Source organism: Halichoerus grypus, chromosome 4, assembly GCF_964656455.1.
Source record: "Halichoerus grypus chromosome 4, mHalGry1.hap1.1, whole genome shotgun sequence".
Taxonomy (NCBI): domain Eukaryota; kingdom Metazoa; phylum Chordata; class Mammalia; order Carnivora; family Phocidae; genus Halichoerus; species Halichoerus grypus.
In genome coordinates this window covers 57,927,599-57,951,112 of record NC_135715.1, presented here as the reverse complement: position 1 = coordinate 57,951,112, position 23,514 = coordinate 57,927,599, and the positions used below count along the sequence as shown (strand labels likewise).

General features: G+C 44.9%; 1 pseudogene; it reads left to right on the top strand.

The window, feature by feature from the left end:
* Positions 1 to 1,471: 1,471 nt before the first annotated feature.
* LOC118543488 (NADH dehydrogenase [ubiquinone] 1 subunit C1, mitochondrial pseudogene) lies at positions 1,472 to 1,911 on the top strand (annotated as a pseudogene).
* The last annotated feature ends 21,603 nt before the right edge of the window (positions 1,912 to 23,514 follow it).

The following is a 23,514-nucleotide window of genomic DNA, read 5'->3' as shown; positions in this document are numbered from 1 at the left end:
TCTCAGACGTAGAAAAATCTATTCTAAAATTCATATGAAGTCTAAAGGGACTCCCAGATAGCCAAAACAATCTTGAAAAAGAACAAAGTTGGAGGACTGATACTTCCTGATTTCAAAACTTACTACAACACAGAGTAATCAAAGCAGTATAGTCTTGGCATAAAGATAGATATATAGCCTAATGAAGTAGAATAGAAATTCCAGAAATAAACTCTCACATATATGTTCTAATAACTTTTGATGAGGGTGCCAAGACCATTTACTGGGAAAAGAAAACACTTTCAACAAATAGTTCTGAGAAAACTGAATATCCACATGCAAAGGAATGAAGCTGGACCCTTACCTATTACCATACACAAAAAATTAATTAAAAATGGATCAAAGACCTAAACATAAGAGCTAAAACTATGAAACTCTAGAAGAAAATATAGGGGAAAGGTTCATGCATTTTGCAATGATTTCTTGAATATGACACAGGCTTTAAAAGAAAAAAGTAGACAAATTTGACTTTATCAAAACTATAAATTTTTGTGCATCAAAGGACACATAAACAGAGTAAAAAGGCAATCCACACGATGGTAGAAAATATTTGCAAAACACATATCTGATAAGGGATTAATGTCCAGAATAAAAATAGAACTCCCAAAACTCAACAATAAAAACTAACAACCCAATTTAAAAATGGGCAAAGGACTTGAATAGATATTTCTCCAAAGAAAATATACAAAGGCCAATAAGTACATGAAAAGATATACAACCTCACTAATCATTACAGAAATGCAAGTCAAAACCACAATAAGATACTACATCCTACCCATTAAGATGACCATTACCAAAAAAAGAAAATAACAAGTGTTAACAAGGATGTGAAGAAATTGGACTCTTGGATATGAAGAAATTGGACTCTTGTGCATTGCTGGTAGGATGTGTGTGGTTTCTCAAAAAATTTAAAATAGAATTACATTCCATGTGATCCGGCAATTCCACTTCTGAGTATATACCCCAAAGAAGTGAAAGCATCTACCGCATACCCAGGTACATTTGAAGAGCTATTTGTACACTCATGTTCATAGTAGCATTATTCACAATAACCAAAAAGTGGAAGCAACCCAAGTGTCCACTGATGGGTGAATGGATAAACAGAATATACTATATGCATACAATGGAATATTATTCATCAGTAAAAAGGAAGGAAATTCTGCTCCCTGCTTAGCAGGGAGTCTACTTCTCCCTCTGCCCCTCCCTTGGCTTGTGCTCTCTCTCTCACAAAAATAAATAAATGAATAATCTTAAAAAAAAAAGGAAGGAAATCCTGACACGTGCTACAACATGGATGAACCTTGAAGACATTATGGTAAGTGAAATAAGACAGTCACAAAAAGACAAAAACTGTATGATTGCACTTATATGAGGTATCTACACTAGTCAAATTCGGGAGCCCCCCCTGCACCCCCCCCCCCCCCCCGGCAAGATGGCACCACCCGCGTTGTCGCACCCCTTCCGCAAGCTGTTGGGTCTGGCTGGGCTCCCAAGCAGCTCCTCAGTGTGATCAAAGTTCTACATTTAGAAGCCACCACATGACAGACCCGACTGGCTGAGAGTTGGACTGACCTTTGGCCACCTCCATCTTCTTGCGGATCTAGCTCATCAAACAACCTGATGAAGATGGTTTAGCGTACCAAAGAAGAAGTGGGTTGGAATAAACTACTGAAACACCTATGCAGTTTGCTCCGTACAGTGATTATAACAGTTCCTTCGGATCCACCAATCTGTTGAGTCGTAAATGTGACAGAAAAAGTGATACGGGAATGGGTGTCAAATCAGCATTTGTGTTTTGCATCATTAAATGAAAAAATAAAAATACTTTCGTATTCTTAAAAAAATAAAATTAAAAAAAATTAAAGTAGTCAAATTCATAGAGACAGAAAGTAGAAGGGTGGTTGCCAGCAGCTAAAGGAAGGGGGAAGTGAGGAGTTATTTAATGGGTGCAGAGCTTCAGTCTTATAAGATGAAGAAAGTTTTGGAGATGGATAGTGATTGCACAACAGTGTGAATGGACTCAACGCCACTGAACTGTACACTTAAAAATGGTAAATTTTATGTTATGTATGTTTTACCACATTTTTAAAAATAAGTAATTTTTTAAATAAATTGGAAAAGTCTTTAAAAAAAAGAATGCTGTCTAACATCCTACCTGTCTTCCCATTTCCACTCTTGTTATTCTACCCTAAGTTGTTTTTTTTTTTTTTAAGATTTTATTTATTTATTTGATAGAGAGAGAGGGAGAGAGCACACAAGCAGTGGGAGCGGCAGGTGGAGGGAGATGGAGAAGCAGACTCTCTGAGGAGCAGGGAGCCCGATGTGGGGCTAGATCAGAGGACCCTGGGATCATGACCTGAGCCAAAGGCAGACGCTTAACAACTGAGCCACCCTGGCGCCCCCTACTGTCAAGTTTTTTAAGAGTAAATCAAATCATGGCAGTCTCCTGTTCAGAACTCTGTAATGATTTCCCGAAATTCTCAGAATAAAAATCCTCTTAATCAAAAAAAAAAAAAAAAATCCTTCCAGTCTACAAAGGCCTGACCTATCAGCCCATCGTCCTACATATCTGTACAACTTCATCTCTGTCCCTTTCCTACTGCTATTCCAGGCACCTGGGCCAGAATGTCCCTGCCCCTTGACTCCCTCACTTCATTTGGGTCTCTGCTTAAATGCCACCATCCCAGAGATGACTTTCCCGATCTCCCTTTCTTTTCTTTTTCTTTTTTTTAAAGACTTTATTTATTTGGGAGAGAGAGAAAACGAACAGGGGGAAGGGGCAGAGGGAGAGAGAAAGAGAGAAGCAGATTCCCGCAGAGCAGGGAGCCTGATGTGGGGCTCGATCCCAGGACCCTAGGATCATGACCTGAGCCGAAGGCAATCGATGAACCGACTGAGCCACCCAGGCACCCCTCCTGATCTCCCTTTCTAAAAGAGCTCCCCACTCTACACACTCTATCCCCACCTTAACCTGCTTTATTTTGCTTTATAGTGTTCATCACCATCTCTACTTCTTTAATATCATATATTTGTAAGCTGTTGAACTCCTATAATATGTTTGTGTAGACTTCTCCGACTCCTTGGGGTTCTGGCCACCTCAGATGTCTGCAGCTGCCTGTGTCCTGGTCCCACCCTTGGCTCCTGCACACGTTATCAGGAGCCCCACACTTAGGCCTGTGGACACTCCACCTTTTTTTGTCCATACCCCTGCCCCTTCAAAGAGCTGCCCTTGACCACCACTAGGACAAGACAGCTCCACAAACTATATGCTCTGACACAGCTGGGGAGGCGGACACACAGCCCTTGGGGACATTTGGCTGGTGAATTCTCAAGTATCCTGAGCACGCTATAGACAGCAAAGTTGGGGGAGGTTAGCTCCACAGACTCCCGGCGCCCTTGGGACAGGAAGGGCTAGAGGAGGACCCGTGAGGGGTCCTCCAAAGCATGGCTCCCAGAGCAGTGGTTCCTCATGCCCATGTACGAGCTGTCTGCCTTCATGGACCCGCTCCAGCCTCCCTTCCAAGTCACATGTACTGTTCATGGCTCTCTTGCTCCCTTCCCATGCACCAAACTGAATTGTTTGCTTATCTCCCAAAATAAAGAGCCCTATTTTAGGACCCAAGAGTAGCACAAAATGGTAAGTTTAGTTGTGTTGGATAGAAAACAGAAAATGCTTCCTTGAAAATAAATAAGGCAGACTTTGTTTTGCTTGCTTATAGTTTGTTTGCTGGAGCTGTAACAGACCTTAAAAATCAACACGATTCTTCCCCAAAGAAGCGGAGGCTTGGACCTGCTAAGGAGCTCGGTGCTGGCCCAGAACCCGAGGCGGGGGCCTAAAAAGCTGCAAACAGTTCCCAGGGCCCACCCGTTGGACCCCATTCCACCAGTGTCCTCTGCCAGCCCAAAGGCCACAGTAAAGACAGGCTGGCTCTGACTACACCCTCACCCTAGGTCTCCTAGAACCTTGGAAACCACTGATTCTAGCACCTGGCCCCATCCCCTCCCAGCCTTGACCCTGGCCTGGTGATAGGAGCTGGAATGGCAAATCCTTCCTCATCCCATCTGTAGGTCCCACAGGTGACAAAAATCTTGAAACTTGGAGGATAAAAAAAAAAAAGGTCTTCCTCAAAACCTCTGGGCTGCCGCAGCTGTGAATATGAAGAGGAAAGAGGCTTCTAGAACCACTGTGTGACTATCCCACAGCTCTCCAGCAACGGCTGTGCACAGGACAGTGTGGTGAGGTGACCTTGACACCTCAGAACCCCGGGGGTGAGGGTGGGGGCTTATCTGCGCCGCTTCTTTGTGGAGCTGTGGAGAGGGGGCTGCGGCTACAGCTGCAGCTTGGAGAACAAGGTCATTCCCGGGCCTGGGACTCTGTTTCTAGTATTTGATTGACCCAAGTGGACATTAACAGTGTACAAGTATCACATTACTATTCTCACCTTCAGGAAAAAAAAGACAGTTTGAGAAACAAAGTCTACAAGCAATCACTGTAGGTTTTCATTCTCCTCCCCCCAAAATCTAGCAAATTGACAAATGTCCGACTCATTAAAATAAAAACAGTGAAAAAAATTTAACCCTACACACCCCGAACTAACTCTTGCGTATCAGGTTTCCAAGGAGCAGAAAAAGACTCTCTTCAGTGGTTAGAAAGACAAGGAAGGAAAACCTCTTTTTATCCCCTCTACCTCTAACTCTGTAAACCTCTGGTAGAGGAGAAATCTCATCAAGACTTTCTTTTATTTTTATTTATTTATTTATTTATTTATTTTTAAGATTTTATTTATTTGACAGAGAGAGACACAGTGAGAGAGGGAACACAAGCAGGGGGAGTGGGAGAGGGAGAAGCAGGCTCCCCTCTGAACAGGGAGCCCGATGTGGGACTCGATCCCAGGACCCTGGGATCATGACCTGAGCTGAAGGCAGATGCTTAACAACTGAGCCTCCCAGGCACCCCAAGACTTTCTTTTATTTTTAGACCAGTCTGGAACTTCTAAGCATTCCAAAAGCAGGCAGTCACTTCACTGCAAAGGACCCATTAGAAAGTCTTTCTTTGTACCACTTTGCCTGATAACATAGAGATGAAATCTCACTGTAATACGAGATTTCCAGGATGGCGAATGAAGGCATTTGTTTAGAGTAGAAACGGAAAGGTTTCATTTCTTCAAACAGAAAAATAAAATCCTGAGAGAGCAGAGAAATAAATCAACATATTTTTCTAATTTGTTGTTCCTGACAACCTTGAGAAAAAACAACAAAAAAGTCAGCCTGTTTCATGCACAGCATGTTTCAGTGCAGAGAACTTGTCTGGAACTCTTCAGGGCCTGCAGAACTCCTGCAGGAAAGATAGGAATCAGCTCTGATTTTGAAGGAGATCTCAGTTGATCCTGGATGACAAAGTGAATTAGGGAAATTCAGGGTCAATTTCTTGCTGATTACACTGATGCACCAGTCACAGAACCTTTTACTCAGAGCTGTAGAGACATAAGCTTGAATCTAGCAGGTATGTTCTTGTAAACACAAACCTGGGATTCCTACAAAGTCAGAACTACTGTTAAAATGCTAGGGCATCAGAGAATGTAGCTTATTTTCATGATGCAAGATTAAACACCAAGGAAGAAGTCCGTGGGAGTCATGTTTATATTTAGGTCAATAACAAAGGGAAAGGATAGAAGTGAAGCTCAGGGAATTTAGAAAGCACCAAAGTTTATGCACGGGACAGATGATAAGACAAACAGATAAAAAAAATTACCCAGTGTAGTGGGCTGAATGGTGACACCAAAGCTATGTCCTCATCCTAATCCCAGAGTATTCTGAATCAGAGTAAATTGTGTTCACAGTGGCTCAACTGCTTACAAATCATAATCCTTGGATAGATGTTAACACAGTCAGTTTTAATGTTTATTCCTTACTTATACTGGATACACAGAAGTTTAAATATACAAAAGGCAAAGCCAGCATGGTTTACTAGGACCGAAGTGTGGTGACAGCCCCAGCAGCTTTCGAGGGATAAATCCACCTACACCCTACCCTCTGGGACCTCCTTCCCTCCGAGCCATCCTTTGAGCAATCACTCCTCAGGCATTGCTTGATGTTGAGTGAAACAAAGCCTACCCGGGACTTTACTAGTTTACTATTGCAAAATCTAATTACTGGGCTGCTCCCTAGCATTCATGTTTCAAAGTTTAAAAACCCAACCCAAACCAAACCAAAACAAGAAAACTACCCACAGAGCATCCATGAGAGTTGAAGTTCTGCCCTTCCCCAGTGTGGGCTCTCTGGTACTTGGAAAAATTAACAAATATGGCCCTTATATGGCAAAAGCTGTGACTAAGTGAAGAATCCCGAGAAGAGGGACACCTGGATGGCTCAGTCATTAAGCGTCTGCCTTCAGCTCGGGTCATGATCCCAGGGTCCCTGCTTGGCTTTGAGCCCCGCATCAGAGCTGCCTTCCCTGGGTTGAGTCTGAGTCTGAAGCCAGAGCTTTAAGAATTAATGTAGGCAGCTAAGGCGTGGGGGGACTCTCTGCTTGGCGGGAAGCCTGCTTCTCCCTCTCCCACTCCCCCTGCTTGTGTTCCCTCTCTCTCTGTCTCTCTCTCTGTCAAATAAATAAATAAAATCTTAAAAAAAAAAAAAAAAGGAAAATTGTTGGAAAAAAACCCCCGAGAGGGGCTCTCCTGGATTATCCCGGTGGGCCCAAAATGCAGTCGCAGTTATGCCTGTAACAGAGAGGCTGAAGGACGTGTGACAGAGCCGCCCAGAGGAGAAGGCCATGGAAAGTGGTTACAGAGGGTGCAACCACCAGCCAAGGAATTCCTGAAGCCACCTGAAACTGGAAAAGGCGAGGAAGGAATTCCCCACCTGAAACTGGAAAAGGCGAGGAAGGAATTCCCCAGAGCCTCTAGACGGAGCACCTTGATTTCAGACTTTTGGCCTCCAGAACTGTGAGAGAATTAATTTCTGTTGTTTTAAACCACCAAGGTGACGGTAATTTGTTCCAGCAGCCCTGGGGAACTCATACACCTAACCTTCCCCAACCATGAAGACCTGAAATGCAAGGAGAAAGTGATCAGTTGACCAATAGGTTTAACTAATCCACAGTGGATTTTTTTTTTTTTTACTAAAATAAAAATCCTTCTATTTTAATGTTTTGATTTTTAACCTCTCATATTTGATTCTCCCTTCAAAGGAACAACTTAGCTTCCAGAGCGGGATCAGCTCTCTGGAGAGGCAGATGGCCTGGAGTGAGCGTTAATGGCCACTCCAGTCTGCTTTAATCAGAGGGGCAGGGAGGAGATGGAGAGAAATGTGCTGTGTGTTGGTCATGTGACGCACACCCTCCAACCCGCACACCTCCCCTTTGCAAAGTGCTTTTGAACACTTTGGTGATGAGTTGCCAAGTTAGAAATTCTAACAGGAGGTGAATTTCCCTTGCAGAATTTGCATGAGAATGAGAGTCAATAGACTCGAACTTTCAGAGACCCAGTCAACAGCCTTTGGGAAGGAGCAGGTCCATTTCCCATGGTACAGCTCTTACAACTGGGTTCAGGCTGAGCTTTCTGTGTGGAGGGGGCCAAAGTTATCTTTACACCCTCATTCCACCATCAGACCCCTTCTTCTCCTCTTCGGCCACCCCTCACCAAGACCCGTAAAATCTCTTGCTGCTTATCCTAGGCCTTTCAGAAGAAGCAAATAGTCAAGTCACTTGGGATAAATTAGTGCCTAACAATGTAGCATCCTAAAAGAAAAAAAAAAAAAAAAAAAACCAAACCAACAACAGAGAATTAGAGCCTCAATAAAATGCATGGTACAGAAGAGAATTCAATGAAACTTGCTAGTTTAGTTTCAAATCTGTAATTGCTCATCAGTCCCTTCTGGTTTCTTCCAAATCTCAACAGTGGTGTCATGAGCCCTGCTTAACAGGATCTCAACACTCCCTACCTACAGCCCATGGCTTTGGTCCAGGCAGTGAGTGCCTTCTTAATTCCCACCTTGGCCTGAGGTGGCAGGTGGCCAGGCAAGAATCCTGAAGAGAGTCAAGAGATAGTCTGGTCCAATCTTGGCAGGTTAGTTGTATGGTCTTAGAAACACACTGGGACCCTCTCCGTGGTGGAGGGGAAGGAAGGAGGACACAAAGATAATAATACAAGGAATTTCTGGGCTAAACTTAGTTTCTTTGCACAAAAATCATAGTGCCATCCCCTAAAAGACAACATTGTAGTTCATTCCCTTCTAGGCATTTTTCTGTGCTGTTATTTGCACATTTGTTGTTTCCTTTGTTTGACGTAAATTTGTATCCTGCTTTTTCCCCACTAACACCTTAAAGCATTTTCCCACTTGAGATTAAATATTTTAATGATTGAATTCTATTCCGTCAACAGGATGCACTGTAGTTGGGAGATTAAACTGCTGTCAGGGTTATTTTTGTTCCCCTGATGCATAAAGCTTTTCCCAAATTCAGGGTGATAGACCACTGTGGATGCTCTGGGTTCGTTCCAATAATAGAATGTAAGGGGGAATTTTGTAACATGAAGTTTAACGTGGTGGATGATGGAAGAAAGACTCTTGAGAAAAATAGCAAATGTGCTACCAGAAAACCCTAAGGAATGTTCTGTTCTCTGCCTTCCCTGGGTTGAGTCTGAGTCTGAAGCCAGAGCTTTAAGAATTAATGTAGGTAGCTAAGGCGTGGGGGGACTCTCTTGATCTCTCACCCTATGGCCAGGCTCTGTGACAGAGCACCTGGGGTTCCCCGAGAGATCCTGTGAGCAATTTCTGCCCAGTTCTGGGCAGAGCGGCAGAAGTGGTGGCGTTACCTGATTCCCCTCTGTGCTTGGCCAGCCCAGGTCCTACCTGTGCTTAGGCATTTAAACAACAGGCACAATGGCAGCACGGTGATGGCCTGATGTCACCCTGGGCCTGTGGTCTCTCCTCCCTTCCCCCAGAGACAGAAGGACGGCCCAGCTTGAGCAGGAAATAGAGAGGCATGGGAAGGTTGGGGACAAGAAGAAGAGGGCAAGAGCTATTGGAAATAGACTGTCGCCCCAGATGAAGACCTCTGAGCCAGACCATTCACCTGGTCCCTTTACCACTGAGGCAGGCTCTGAAGCCCACTGGGCAACTGGAGCCTGGGCTTGCTTACCCTCAGCCCCGTTCCTCACTGCCACCCCGCCTTCTGCTTTGCTCTCTCTGTGGTGGGGCGGCAGGCTCAGCCCTGGAGGCGACACACCTCAGTCCCTCAAGTCATCCCAGCTTCTGGCTGGATTTGGCGCTCGTGGAAAGTGGGGTGTGGAAGAAGGGAGCCAGGAGCCAGGGTATCTCTCCCCATTTGCTCTTCAGGGGGTGTTTCCGGTGGCAGTTGTGTCTCTTCTGTGGCCTGCAAGGCGACCCCTGAGCTCGGGGAAGGCCATGTCCTCCCTCTGTCCCTGCAGCCTTCATGGTAATAGCCTCTCACTGTGCGAATCTGTGTGTTACCATATCTCCCTCTGGTCTCAGCTCCTCCAGCACAGCGTAAACGTTCCGTGTTTTAAGAGCTCAGAGTGGGCTCTGTGTTCCTGGTTGGTCTCTGGCAACTATATCACCCCCGCCCGTGTGAGCGGATGGATGGGTTTCTCTGACAAGCTCCTCGCTCCATGAGGGGCATGTGTTCACCACACTCAGACGCCCCCACAGTCAGTGCCCGGGCACCCTCCGTGCGTCCAGCCCACGCAGGCACTGCCCCACACATATCCACATAGTCACTGCGATGATCCTTTGAGATATTGTCAGATGAGACATCACCTAAATAATGAGGTGCCCACATTTCAGAGATGCCAAGTAATTATGCATCCTCCTGCCATTAGCAAATGCCTGGGACACACACCAGAGATCCCTCTGACATTATAAACCATCCATCGGTATTAGGGGATTTCTACTTACAGAAAGGATGGGCTCCTCTTAGCATTGCTGAGCTTTTCCATGGCACTCATTCATTTGGCACTACAGCTTTCTTAATTTATCAGGCTTCTCTCTGTCTCAACAGCCCTGAAAAGGGGGGGCAGCATGTTCTTCTTCAATTGGGCATGCTCAGTAGAATGAACAAAGCAGATGGCCCATGAAAACATTAACACAAAATGCGTCATGTATTCAAGTATTTAAAGAATACTTTGCAACAAATGTTGGAGAGGTTGTGGAGAAAGGGGAACCCTCTTTTTTTTTTTTTTTTTTTTTTTAAAGATTTTATTTATTTATTTGACAGAGAGACACAGCGAGAGCAGGAACACAAGCAGGGGGAGTGGGAGAGGGAGAAGCGGGCTTCCTGCCGAGCAGGGAGCCCGATGTGGGACTCGATCCCAGGACCCTGGGATCATGACCTGAGCCGAAGGCAGACGCTTAACGACTGAGCCACCCAGGCGCCCGAGAAAGGGGAACCCTCTTACACTGTTGGTGGGAATGCAAGTTGGTACAGCTACTTTGGAAAACAGTATGGAGGTTCCTCAAAAAATTAAAAATAGAGCTACCCTATGACCCAGCAATTGCACGCCTGGGTATTTACCACAAAGACACAGATGTAGTGAAAAGAAGGGCCATACGCACCCCAATGTTCATAGCAGCAATGTCCGCAATAGCCAAACTGTGGAAAGAGCCGAGATGCCCTTCAACAGATGAATGGATAAAGAAGATGTGGTCCATATATACAATGGAATATTACTCAGCCATCAGAAAGGATGAATACCCAACTTTTGCATCAACATGGATGGGACTGGAGGAGCTTATGCTAAGTGAAATAAGTCAAGCAGAGAAAGTCAATTATCATAGGGTTTCACTTATTTGTGGAACATAAAGAATAGCATGGAGGACATTAGGAGAAGGAAGGGAAAAATGAAGGGGGGGAATCGGAGGGGGAGATGAACAATGAGAGACTATGGACTCCGAGAAACAAACTGAAGGTTCTAGAGGGGATGGGGGTGGGGGGATGGGTTAGCCCAGTGATGGGTGTTAAGGAGGGCACGTACTGCATGGAGCACTGGGTGTTATACAAAAACAATGAATCATGGATCACTACATCAAAAAACTAATGATGTATTGTATGGTGACTAACATAACATAATAAAATTAAATTAAATTAAATTAAAAAAAAATAAAGAGTACTTTGCAGTTGATTTAATAGCTGGAGACCTCAGAATTCCACAGGGCCCAGAAAACTGCATTATTTCATCTGAGTCATTAGGGAGGACAAAGAACCAAGACACTTAGGAACTGCCCAGACGAACCAATTCACTTTGCTTTTTGCAGATGAGCCATGAGGCTCCTATTGATGACTTCTCTGGGCCCAATTAGCACTACCCTCTGCTCCAATAGGGAGGGAGAGATCCCCCCAGAAGGAAAGGACCTCTGCCTGGCAGTGCAGCCTGGGCTCTGTCTCGGTGGAGTGGAGAGACGTGGGTTTGGAGAGGAGTAGATGCTGTAGAAAAACAAACAGATGGGAAACATGCAGTGAAGAAGGCATTCTGAAATCCAAATTTTCCACACTCCAGGAATGTCAGTGTTTATAAATCCCTTCCCCTAGTGTATATAAAAAGGCTCTTCTGTTTTGAACACGTTAGGTAATTAGGAGCCTGGAAGGATGAAACCCCAGGAAACCTAGTAGGATACATTAAGGAACCAGCTTGCTGTAAGGCTGTTGTTTTTCCTCTCTGTATAAAATAGCAGGAAAGAACAAATGCGTTTCTCCAATGGGCCAGAATTAGAACATCTCACATGTCTTTGTAGCCCCTCAGTCTATACTCTGACTGACACATAGTAAATGCTCAATAAATATGTGTGTGGATGAAGAAAGAAATGAAATAATCTTGCCAACTTCAAAAAATACATCTAGTCTTTTTTGTTGTTGTTGTTTATCCATTTGTTCAGCAGACATTAAGCAGAGTTCTATCAGTCCCCATGCTGGATGGAAGTATACAACAATACCTAAGACGTGGGTCCTGCCCTCAAGAGGGTCACTGCCTAGTAGAGAGAGGCAGAAAGCGAACATTCCTGAGTACTTGTGCTGGTGGGGCCCTGGAGGAAGGAATGGTTAGTTCTAGCTAACACTACAGGTGCCTCTGTATGAGTGACAACTCTTCTGAATATGAGAATTATAATAAGGTGTAGCTTCATCAGTTACCCGCAACCGAGGACTCTCTATAGAGTTGCCAGGGAGCAGAGGTTGGATTTCCATCTGACTCCCTCTCGGTCCAGGGCACAGCTGGTGCTGCTGCCCTAACTGGCTCTGGCAGGCTCTTCTTCCCAAGGCAGAGGCCAGCAGAAAAAGGCTTCTTAGAGGCTGTGGGGCAGGAACTGGCTCTGGGACAGAAGCAGCTGCCCCAGGTGGAAGGAGGGCCTTCACGGTGGAAGGAATCTTGGGAGAAACGCTGGGGACTCTGTTGGGAGCAGCCGGCCAGCACGGGCTCCACCCTGCTTCACCCTTTCCAGCTCTGTGTGTGTGTGTGTGTGCACACGTGACTTACCCTCTCTGAGCCTCTTTGCTCCCCAGGAAATGATAATAATAGTGTAGCAGCTGAATGGGATTGTTCTTCAGGATGACCAAGTTAATGCATGTGCAGTGCTCAGCACAGGACCTGGTAATACACAGTATTGTGCTAGGTTTTGGGAGAGGATGGAGAGATGAATTGAAAATAGAGCCTACTATTAAGGAGCTGAAAGAATCCTAGTTCAGAGGAGACACTTTCACAAAAATTAATACATTCGATATAGAGTATAAACATTCTGCAGGAAAAAACAGATGAATTAAACTCCTTTAGTGTTATCTTCTAGGCAGGTATGATCAGTCAATTTTATGTCAATGTCACCTTGGCTAGCTGATAGTGGTCAGTTATTTGGTCAAACACTAGTCTAGAGGTTCCTGGAAGGTATTTTTTAGATGAGATTAACACTTAGATCCGTAGACTTTCAGTAAAGCAGGGTGTTCTCTGTCCATGCAGGTAGGCCTCATATAGTCAGATGAAGTCTTAAGAGAAAGACTAAGTGAGTTTACCCAAAATAGAAGAAATTCTCAAGACTGCAATATAGAAACCCTGTCTGAGTTTCTAGCCTGCTACCCTATGAAATTTGGACTCAAGACAACATTAATTCTTACCAGAATTTCCAGCTTACTTTTCTGTCCCATGGGTTTTGAACTTGGCTCCCACATTTGCATGAGCCAATTCCTTAAAATAAATTTGTGTAAGTGTATATGGGTGTGTGTGTGGGGGGGCGGGTGGGTGTGTGTGCATATCCTATTTGTTCTGTTTCTCTGGACAACCCTAATATAGAGGGTACTGGGCAATTGCAACATATGACATAATTTTATGAGGAATGAGTAGGATTATACACAAGGAGAAAGATTCGGTTAGTAACTGTTCTCTTTGGGGAATACAGATTCACAGCACTTGGGGGGAAAGGGATAATTACACAACAAACCATCTACCTCTCTCTATTGGCAAGTTTTTGTTTTGTGGCCCCCTCAGTCTCAGTTTTGCATTGTATTAAAGCAGGTCTTCTTGAGACTCTACAATTCCAAACAAACCTCTTAAGGAATTCACTTACCTGAAAAGAGTAGACAAAGCAATTTATTTTCACTGTTTGACACTTAGCAGGAGCTGCCTGGCATTTTTATGCATGGTTTATGCCCTCTTTCTAACTCAGTTATAAGCTTTTCTAGGTACTCTCAGCATGTAGCCTTCCATTCTAAACACACAGGTTCTCAATAAACATTGCTTGGATTGAATTGAGTTGAATATGTCCTCCCATGGACCTCAGATTACTCCATTAGAGTATACAAAACTCCCACAAATGACAGCATTCTAGGCAGACCCAAGGGGTAGGTGATCATTTAGAAACTACTCTTACCTCTCTACTTCTCCTCCCTCCATCCTACATACGCAATTCCTGCTCCTTGTTTACCTGTATCTGGCCTCATGCCCAACATGTAGTCAACAATTACCAACAACCAATAAGATGTAGAGCCCCGTGCTTGATGCCTGGTGGGAAAACAAAGGAGCAGAACTCTAGCCTCTTGGTTTCTCGGCCCCTAACTCCAGTGGTCCCTTTCTCCACCCCACCTCTGCCATCTGCCCCCACTGGCGTAGCCTTGACTTTGTCTTCACTGTTAAGCACACCATCTCCAAATTCTCTATTTCAATATCCTGTTCATTCTTGGCTGCCACCTCCTCACCTCCTGATTCACTCCTTCACGCTACCCTTCAAAATCACAGGGCCGGCCCTCTAACCGCCAGAACACACGTGCATGCATTCACACATGCGCATACACACACATCATACACTTCCCAGGCTTAGAGCCCATGGTCCAGCATTCCAGCCTCACTCCTCCAAACACCCTTGGCCCCCTACCTCTCCCGCCATTGAACTCACCTGGCAAAACTCCAACCCTAATTAAATCCAACTATCTGCCTACTATATGGCCACACTCCAGCACCAGAAACTGGGCGAAGAAAATCAAACAATCCTGCTGCTTGTTTTTTCCTTTAAAAATTTAAATGACAGGTTTTAAATGGTCACATTTCCCTGGTAAATCAAGTCCCCTCTCCTCAAGGAGACCATTTGGCCACTTCTCCGCCCTCCTCAAACCTACAAGAAACTTCTTCCCTCACTTTCAGCTTGTGACCTCATTTCAGACTTCACCGAGGAAATACAATTAGATGAGAACTATCTCATCTTCCCACTAACAAACTCAGAACCTATGTGGAGACCCACGCGGATTTTTTGCCTTCTCAACTGATACAAAGGAATAGATTCCTGCTCTTCTCCAAAGCCAGGTGCTCTCCTGTGCTCTCCAGCCAACCATCTCTCCTTACTCAAGCTCTTGTTCCCACAGCATAAATTTCTTCCTTGCTGGATCATTCCAGTCAACATATTAATATGCCTTATTATGACCCATTCAAATAGATTCTTTGACCCCATGCCCCTTTAGCTAGCTCTCCATTTCTTTGTTTGCCTTTAAAGCAAAGAAATTGTCTTTTTCATTCTACTCCCTCATCCTCCATTCTCTACACAATTCCCCCTCCCAACCAGGCTTTCATCCTCATCAACCCGCCCAAAGACTCTTTTTTTTTTTTTTTTTTTAAGATTTTATTTATTTATTTGACAGAGAGAGACACAGCGAGAGAGGGAACACAAGCAGGGGGAGTGGGAGAGGGAGAAGCAGGCTTCCCGCCGAACAGGGAGCCCGATGTGGGACTCGATCCCAGAACCCTGGGATCATGACCTGAGCCGAAGGCAGACGCTTAACGACTGAGCCACCCAGGTGCCCGCCGCCCAAAGACTCTTAACGAGACCACCAGTGACAGCTATTTTGTCAACTCCAGTGGTCAGTTCTTGTCCACATCTTCTCTGTCCTCAGAAGCACTGGCCATTAACCACTATGTCCATGAAACACATTCATCCCCAGATTTCATGATGCCACAAGATCCTGGTTGTCATCCTACTTGAGTGGCTACTCCTTTTTTTTTCTTTAATATGGAAAGTCTTAAATATGTACAAAAGTAAACAGTATAATATAATCAACTCTCATGTTCTTATCACTCAGCTTCAACTCATGACCAATCTTGTTTCATTTATCTTCTACCCACTTCCCCCTCCCAAATTATTTACAAGTCCCAGATATATTACTTCATCCATAAATATTTCTGTTTCTCGAAATAAGGACTCTTTTATTAAAAAAAAAATAACTACACTATCTTGTCACCCCTAAAAAAATTAACAATCCTTAATATCATCAAATATCAAAGGTTACTCCCTCTTAGCTTCCTTTGCTGGCTCCCCTCCTCTACCCGACCTCTAAATGTTGGAGTCTCAGGCTGTGTCCTCTGTTCTTTTCTCTTTTTATGCTCCTTCCCTAGGTGATCTCATTCAGTCATAGAGCTTTGAATGTCAGCTATATGTTTATGACTCTCCTGAGTTCCAGTTTTCTGTGGTTAATGGCTTAACTTAAATTTCTAATGAGAACATCAATTTTGATGTGACAGAACAGGATCTTTGATTCTTTCTCCACCCACCCTTACCCCAAAACCTTCTCAACTTCCAGCTTTACCCATCCTAATAAATGACACTACCATCTGTATTTTTTGCTCAGTTAAGAATCTGGCAGTTATCCTTGATTTCTTGATTTCACTTCTAACTGATGTAGGGTCTACTATTTGGCTCCAGTGTTTTCTCTTCTTCCACAGTATAGAACTTTTGCTGGGCACACATGCACCCAGAATAAAGATGGCACTTCTCCACTTCCCTTGCACCTAATTGTGGCCCTAGGACTTGGTCCTGACCAATTGGATGTAAATGGAAGTGTCAAGGGACCACTTTTTGTCTCTCCTTTATCACTTTCTCTATTTTGATGTCTTGAAGGAAGAGGCTGCTTTGGGGATGAGGGTCACACCCTAAGATGCCCTAATAGTGAGCTGTTAGTATGTGGATCATTCAGGGTCTAGTCTGGAGATAGAATTTATTATTTTTTTTAAAGATTGTATTTATTTATTTGAGAGAGAGAGTGTGAGAGTGCACGAGCAAGGAGGGGGAGGGGCAGAGGGAGAGGGAGAAGCAGGCTCCCCGCTGAGCAGGGAGCCCGATGCGGGGCTTGATCCCAGGACCCTAGGATCATGACCTGAGCTGAAGGCAGACGCTTAATGACTGAGCCACCCAGGCATCTCTGGAGATAGAATTTAAACAGGCAAAGTTTAATATAAGGAATTAATAACTATTTGTAGGAGATTGGGTACTAAAAGGGGATAAAAGAAAACTCTAAAGAATACTTGAGGGCTAAGCAAGAGTAGCCAAGGAAGGAACAAATTCAGAAGGGGGAACGGGCTCAGAAGTTGTTAGAAAAGGTATGCCAAATCCCGCTAGAGGTGAAGTTTGCTTAGGCCAGTTGCCTTAGAGGAGATTCACAGCCAGTGGATTAGAACTAGCAGGTGGGAAACTGTGGGCCAAAACTGGACAGTGATGGCCATGGGATGCCCCATATGCATGCCACTGGAAAGTTACCTTGTATGCGCAAGAGGAAGAGAAAGAGAACCATAACCAAGAAGAGAAGCTCCTTTTTCCTCTCATATCCCTATAGTACCATCTACTGACAAAGCTAACATCAGGCCAACCAGCAAAGGAAAAATGTTTACAAAATCCAGCTCCAGTGCCACAAACAAGGCCATGAAGAATGGAACTGGAGTGAAGAAGCAAAATATGTATTGGTTTGCTAGGCTGCCACAACAAAGACCAGGAGTCTTAACCAACAGACATTTATTTTCTCACAGTACTGGAGGCTAGAATTCTAAGATCAAGAAGTCAGCAGATTTGCTTTCTCCTGAGGCCTCTCGTTGGCTTGCAGATGGTCCCCTTCTTGCTGTGTCCTCATGTGGCCTTTTCTCTCTGCACGCACACATGTGTCTGCTGGTGTCTTCTCGCTTCTGAAGATATCAGTCATATCGCATTAGAGCTCCACAATTATGACCACACTTAACTTATCTCTTTAAAAGCCTTGTCTCCAAATATAGTCATATTGGGGGTTGGGGTTTCAACATATGAATCTGGGGAGAACACAATTCAGTCCAAAACTCTCTACCCTTTGGACCCCCAAATGTATGTCTTTCTCACATGCAAAATACATTGCTCCCATCCTAACAGCCCCCACAGTCTTAACCCATTTCAGCCTCAACTCCAAGTTCAGAGTCTGCTCTAGACAGCATCTAAATCAGGCATAAGTGATACCCAAGGTATGATTCATTCTGAGGCAAAATTCCTCTCCATTGTGAACCCGTGAAACCAAGCAACCTATGTGGGACTCGATCCCAGGACCCTGAGATCATGACCTGAGCGAGGGCAGATGCTTAACCCACTAAGCCACCCAAGTGCCCTGGAAGTCATCATTTTACAGCTGAGGAATACGAAATGTCAATGGACTCCCTGACCCACCCAATGAGGCAGAATCAGGACTAGAGCCTGAGCATTTTCACTCATATTTTTCTTTTATTTGCAAAGCGTCTTTTAGATTGCTGAACTCAGTTTTACACAACTGACTCCAATTGGTCTAAAAGTAATCCCATGCTCCTTGCCAGAGATTGGTTTAGAAACTCAGGCCCAAGTCAGTCAACACAAGGCATTCAAATAGTCACAGGTACTGGTTCACACATGGACAGGTGATAAAAATCTCAGGTTCATGAGATGTGAGAGGAAGTTGGTCAAAGGATTCTGGGAAAGTTTCCTCACTCTTCACAGAGGACCACAGGAAGAGATCCTGGATATTGTCCTAGGTGGCTGTGAGACACACAGTTCTCCTAGCCATCATGATACCAGGTTGAGGATGAATCTGACATCTGGAGGAAGAAAAAGCCAAGAGAATCTCAGAGAAATGGAACAAGAACACTGATTGAATTGTGCTTGGTCCCACCAACCTCGGGTGTTTTTCAGTAGCATGAGTTCTGAATCTATATTGTTCAAGCTGAAGAGGAAAATTACCCAGAGCAGGCCCAGGCTGGCAGGACCCAGAAGATGGAAAGTTACTAGAAATAGCAAGGGATAACCAGAAGCCCCGCTGGGAGCAAGAAATAACCAGCCCTTTCTGCTTCTGTAAACAGGCTTCCCACCACAAGCTCCCTGCACTAACCGCTATTCCCACCTAAAGCAACCTCCCCGCCAAATTTAAACCCACCTACTAGCAGTCAGCATAGCTCTTGGAACCTGACCCCCTGCACTCCCTTATAAAAGTACTATAACCCCACTGCCCAGGGCCAGAATTTCTCAAGTGCAACCTCGTCTGGGTCCGCTGATGTAAAATAAACCCGAGTTCACCTACTTCTCTGAGTGTTGCTTGCTTTCTCACTGGTCTGATTTTTATTTTCCGCAACAAAGCCACTTTGATTTGGGTTTTCTGTAACTTTAAGCTGAAAGTATCCTACCTGATAGAGAGGCTCAGTTGCCTTATCTGAAAAATGAGTTTAATAATGTCTACTTTATGAAATTGTTATGATCATTAAGTTAAATAATGTATATATTTATAATTTATAGTATAATGTCACATCATAAACTCAAACCAACTATTATTATTACTCTTATTGCCAGGTATTTTGACAAAATGAAAAAAATAATTATGGAATTAAATAAACTTGGCAATCCAAGAGTGGGATGTCCACTTTCCCAAATATAAAATTGTATGGAGGCATGGGGATGTGGGGGGGTGGGGGGAAGAATGTCCAATAATTCTGGATTAAAATGTAAATTGTTATTTTCATATCTCTGTCTCTCTGTCTCTATTTTTAGTATCCCTTTACCAACCTCTCCTTATTTCTATCTCACCCCAGCCCCTGGCAACCAATAAATCAGAAGCCTGGCAGCAGCTTTGAAAGTATGCAGATAAACTTCTTTTTCAGGAAGAGACAGAGATGACCATTCTGCCTGCTCTCTCTGCATTGAGCCCCGGGGCATAAAGCTGTGGCGAGTGTTCACCGGGCCCTTAAGATCTGCCTCTTTGTTTGCTATAATTTTGCGGGTCTCAGACACAAGCACATTGGATTTCAAAGTCAAGTATTTCAAGATCCAGTTCCTGTACTGGGAGTCTTCACAGTTGGGGCACTAGATGTGGAATCCAAAGCCCTCACTCTTCCCTGAATAGCAGAAAGTTATGACTTCCCTCCTAGTTGTATGATGTGTGTTGGGAGTAGCGTTTATGGTAAGGGTGTGTCTCAGCCTTTCGTACCCATTTTGATGTGGGTATTTTCTCGTTCTTCTGATGTGTACAAGTCACTCGGCTAGTATCTAGATCTCCCTCAGAGGGACACTCTGAGTAACTGACCATTCAGTGTATGCACAGGAGAGGGCGCTCAGAAGCCTTCTAGGTTCCCATCTTGGTTGCCTCCAATTCCCCTTAAAAGCCTTCTTTGACTTTTCAGTAAAGTAGGGGGGTAAGCATCTCGTTTGCTGATGAAGATAGATGAAAAATCTTCACTTTTTAAAATAAGATTTTATTTATTTATTCAAGAGAGAGAAAGACAGCAAGAGAGGGAACACAAATAGGGGGAGTGGCAGAGGGAGAAGCAGGCTCTCTGCTGAGCAGGGAGCCCGATGTGGGGCTTGAGCCAGGACCCTGGGATCATGACCTGAGCCAAAGGCAGACGCTTAACTGACTGAGCCACCCAGGCATCCCTTCCTTTTTTTTTTTTTTAAATTGAATTACATATTGAGGAACAAGACAAGAAAGAGTATTGGGTGGGGGTAAGAATAAATGATCTCTGCCTAATTCCATCAAGCCTTGAGATTAACTGAAATATTACATCTTGCCAATAGACACCGAAGCTGTCCCTTCCAGCTCTGTCCTTTCCTACCCCCTTTTCCTTTCCAACCCTCCTTACTCCCAATATAGCTGTCAAATCCCTTAGATTTATTCATTAACAATGCACAGGGCATGTAAGCTTCTCTTATAGCATCCTTAACAACATCATAAACCGCAGGTTTGGCTAAGTTTGAGGACTGAAGACTCGAGTAACCTACAGAGGGGTTTATCTAAGCAGGAAGGCAGGGGCGCCTAGGTAGCTCAGTCAGTTATGCGTCTGCCTTCGGCTAGGGTCGTGATCCCGGGGTCATGGGATGGACGTCGGGCTCCCTGCTCAGCAGAGAGTCTGCTTCTCCCTCTCCCTCTGCCTGCCGCTCTGCCTACTTGTGATTCCTCTCTCTCTCTCTGTCAAATAAATAAATAAAATCTTTAAAAAATAAATAAATAAATAAATAAATAAACAGTAAGGAAATACAAATTACCATGATTACAGAAAGTCAAGATAGAAGGAAAATTACAGGTTACCTCCCCTTCCTCCACAGCACAATTTCCTTTTGTGCTCCCTCACATTTGTTGACCCATCTAGTGCTAAATGCTTCACGGGTGGCATTTCAGTCTTTTCCAGGAGCCTGAAAATAGCACTTACAGTCCACAAATATTTTCCCAACATTCGATCTTATTTTGCACAAAACATGGAGGTCAATGCCTTAAACCATTCACACCCTTCCTCTGTTCACATCCTTCATGGTCTCTGACCTGAAGACTTCCTCCCCAGGAGCCCATCAAGATAGAAACAATTTTTCATATTTCCAAAAGGCAAACGGAAACTGTACACTTGGGCCTCATACGATAAAACGTCCCTCACCTCACTAAACAAGGTTAATGGCCAGCCATGATCTCTGTGGGTATTGTGCAGGCTGGTGGCTGCCGTAATTTGAGCACCAGCTCAAAGCTTTCCCTGTATTGTTCCTAATCCTTATGTAATACAAGTTTCACTGAGCCCTGTTCCCACCTATTAATGCAGGGCCACAATCCTGAGTAAAGGGCCCCCAAGGTATTTCCTGATTCCCCAGGGGGTGTCTCACAGAGATTCAAGTCTCATTAGCTGCCATTTCCAGGCTCTTCACCTGCGCCCTGCTCCCTTTGCTGGTCACTGTCACATCCTCAGGGCCAGCTGCCCCCGTGGACGCTTCTGTCACTTCCCACTTCGCTTCAGAAACAGCTACCAGGCGCTGGAGCCTTGGAGGTGCTAAGCAGTGTGGTAGGCTTTGGCAAAGACGCAGAGAACATGTCTGTCTCTATCCTCTATTAGAGGAGCCCGATGTGGGGCTTGAGCCAGGACCATTAGAGGGATACCAGATGACACTGTTCATACCCCAATATCTTCAAGTTTTTCAGTGAAATTGCCTCCTGTTGGAACTTAGTGTCCACTTCCCCTCCAGTCCTGCCTCCATCCCTATCATTCCATCAGACCCAGACATAGGAGGCAAAGTCACGGGACAACACAGCACTGTAATGGGAATTTTGTCTCATTCCCTGGGACAGAGACTTTGTGCCTGGGGGCAGGCTTACCCTGCCTGGTTCTCAGGGCCGTTCTATCTGAGGAGGCTCGCTGAGCCCCCTTGCAAATCAAACCTGTAATGGGCCTGTCCTACCAGGCCTCCAAACACATTCAACATGTTCTGACCCTCGGTGATGGATGGGACCCTGCTCTCTTCTTTGGTCGGTCCTATTGCTCTCTCCTCATAAAACTGAGGGTTGGGCAGACGAAGAGATTTTCCCAAGGCTCCACAGTGATGCCTTGACTAATTTTAAAAATAAATTTGTTAATTAATATATACAGTTTTGTAGTAAAAGATTTGAAAACCGGTGACTTGGGACACTGAAGTACTGGGTGGGAGTTAAAGAGATCTGGGGATTGGTATAATTGGGGAGAACGGTTCTAACACCAGTGTTGCCATAATCACACAGGTAGGCCTCTGTTGACTCCAAACCTCTGCCATGCTCAAAGATACTATGAAGATACTTGCATAAACTGCTGTTTTTCTCTTCATTTTCAGCACAAACCCACTGCTATAAGGGATAGCATGAGACATGTGGTTTGGGGCTGAAGATTAGGATGTACACTTGGCATTGAAGCACACCTCCCCATATCCTGGCTGGAACGAAGGAAGTGATTGCTCTCAGGCAGCCTGTGAGGGCCAAAGCAGTCCACGGTTCCAGGCTCTTCTTGGATATAATAGCATGGGAAACGGAGCAAACCTCATCAGTCTGCTGCTGATGGGAAGGCAATGAAACACAGATGAGTAAAAAAAAAAACAAACAAAAAACTTCCAGATGAAGAATGTTCAAGCTACAAAGCAAGGTCAATTATTCAAAATCTTTGTGACTATACTAGTCAAACATGTTGATTGCAAAGAATAAAAGCCAGCTTTACAAGCTTAAGCAGAAGGGGAATCTGCTAGAAAGCTGCTGGGGAGCTGGGGAAACGGTTAGGGAGGCCGAAGGCCCAGGTTTAGAAGAAGGCAAAGAACGAAGGGAACCAGGCCACGGACCCTGCGGGGTCATGCCTCAAGACAGCCTGATGGGGGCGCTGTTGCTGCTGTCCCTGCACGGACAACGCTGCCCCAGGACCCTAGCAGCGGCCTCGTCATTGCTGGACACTGGCCTCCTCCACTGCCACCACGGCCATGGAGCCCATGGACAAAAGGGGCCACTGATTCTGAGCTGTCCTCGCTTGCGCTCACACCTCACTCCAAACTGGAAGCCCTTGGAAGAGCCCACCACGGGCCTCACGCCCCTTCTGAGGCTGCTGAGGGCCAGGAAAAACAATCACCTGTCTTTTCAGCTTGCCTGATGCCCAGCAAACTCACCCAGTGGTGGGTGGTTTCAGATAATAGGAACCCTCCGTACCAGTCGGCTTGGACTGTCACAGCAAAATACCACGGACTAGAAGGCCGAAGCTACAGAAATTTATTTTCTCACAGTTCTGGAAGTTGGAAGTCCAAGATCCAAGTGTGGGCAGGCTTGTTTCTCCTGAGGCCTCTCACCTTCGAGCCAGCCTGTCCTCAGGTGGTCCTTCTTTTGTGAGGTGCCTCCTGGGCTCTCTCTTTGTGCGTCCAAATTTCCTCGTGTTCAAAAGGGCACCAGTTAAATTGGATTAGGACACATCCTTAGGGTCTCCT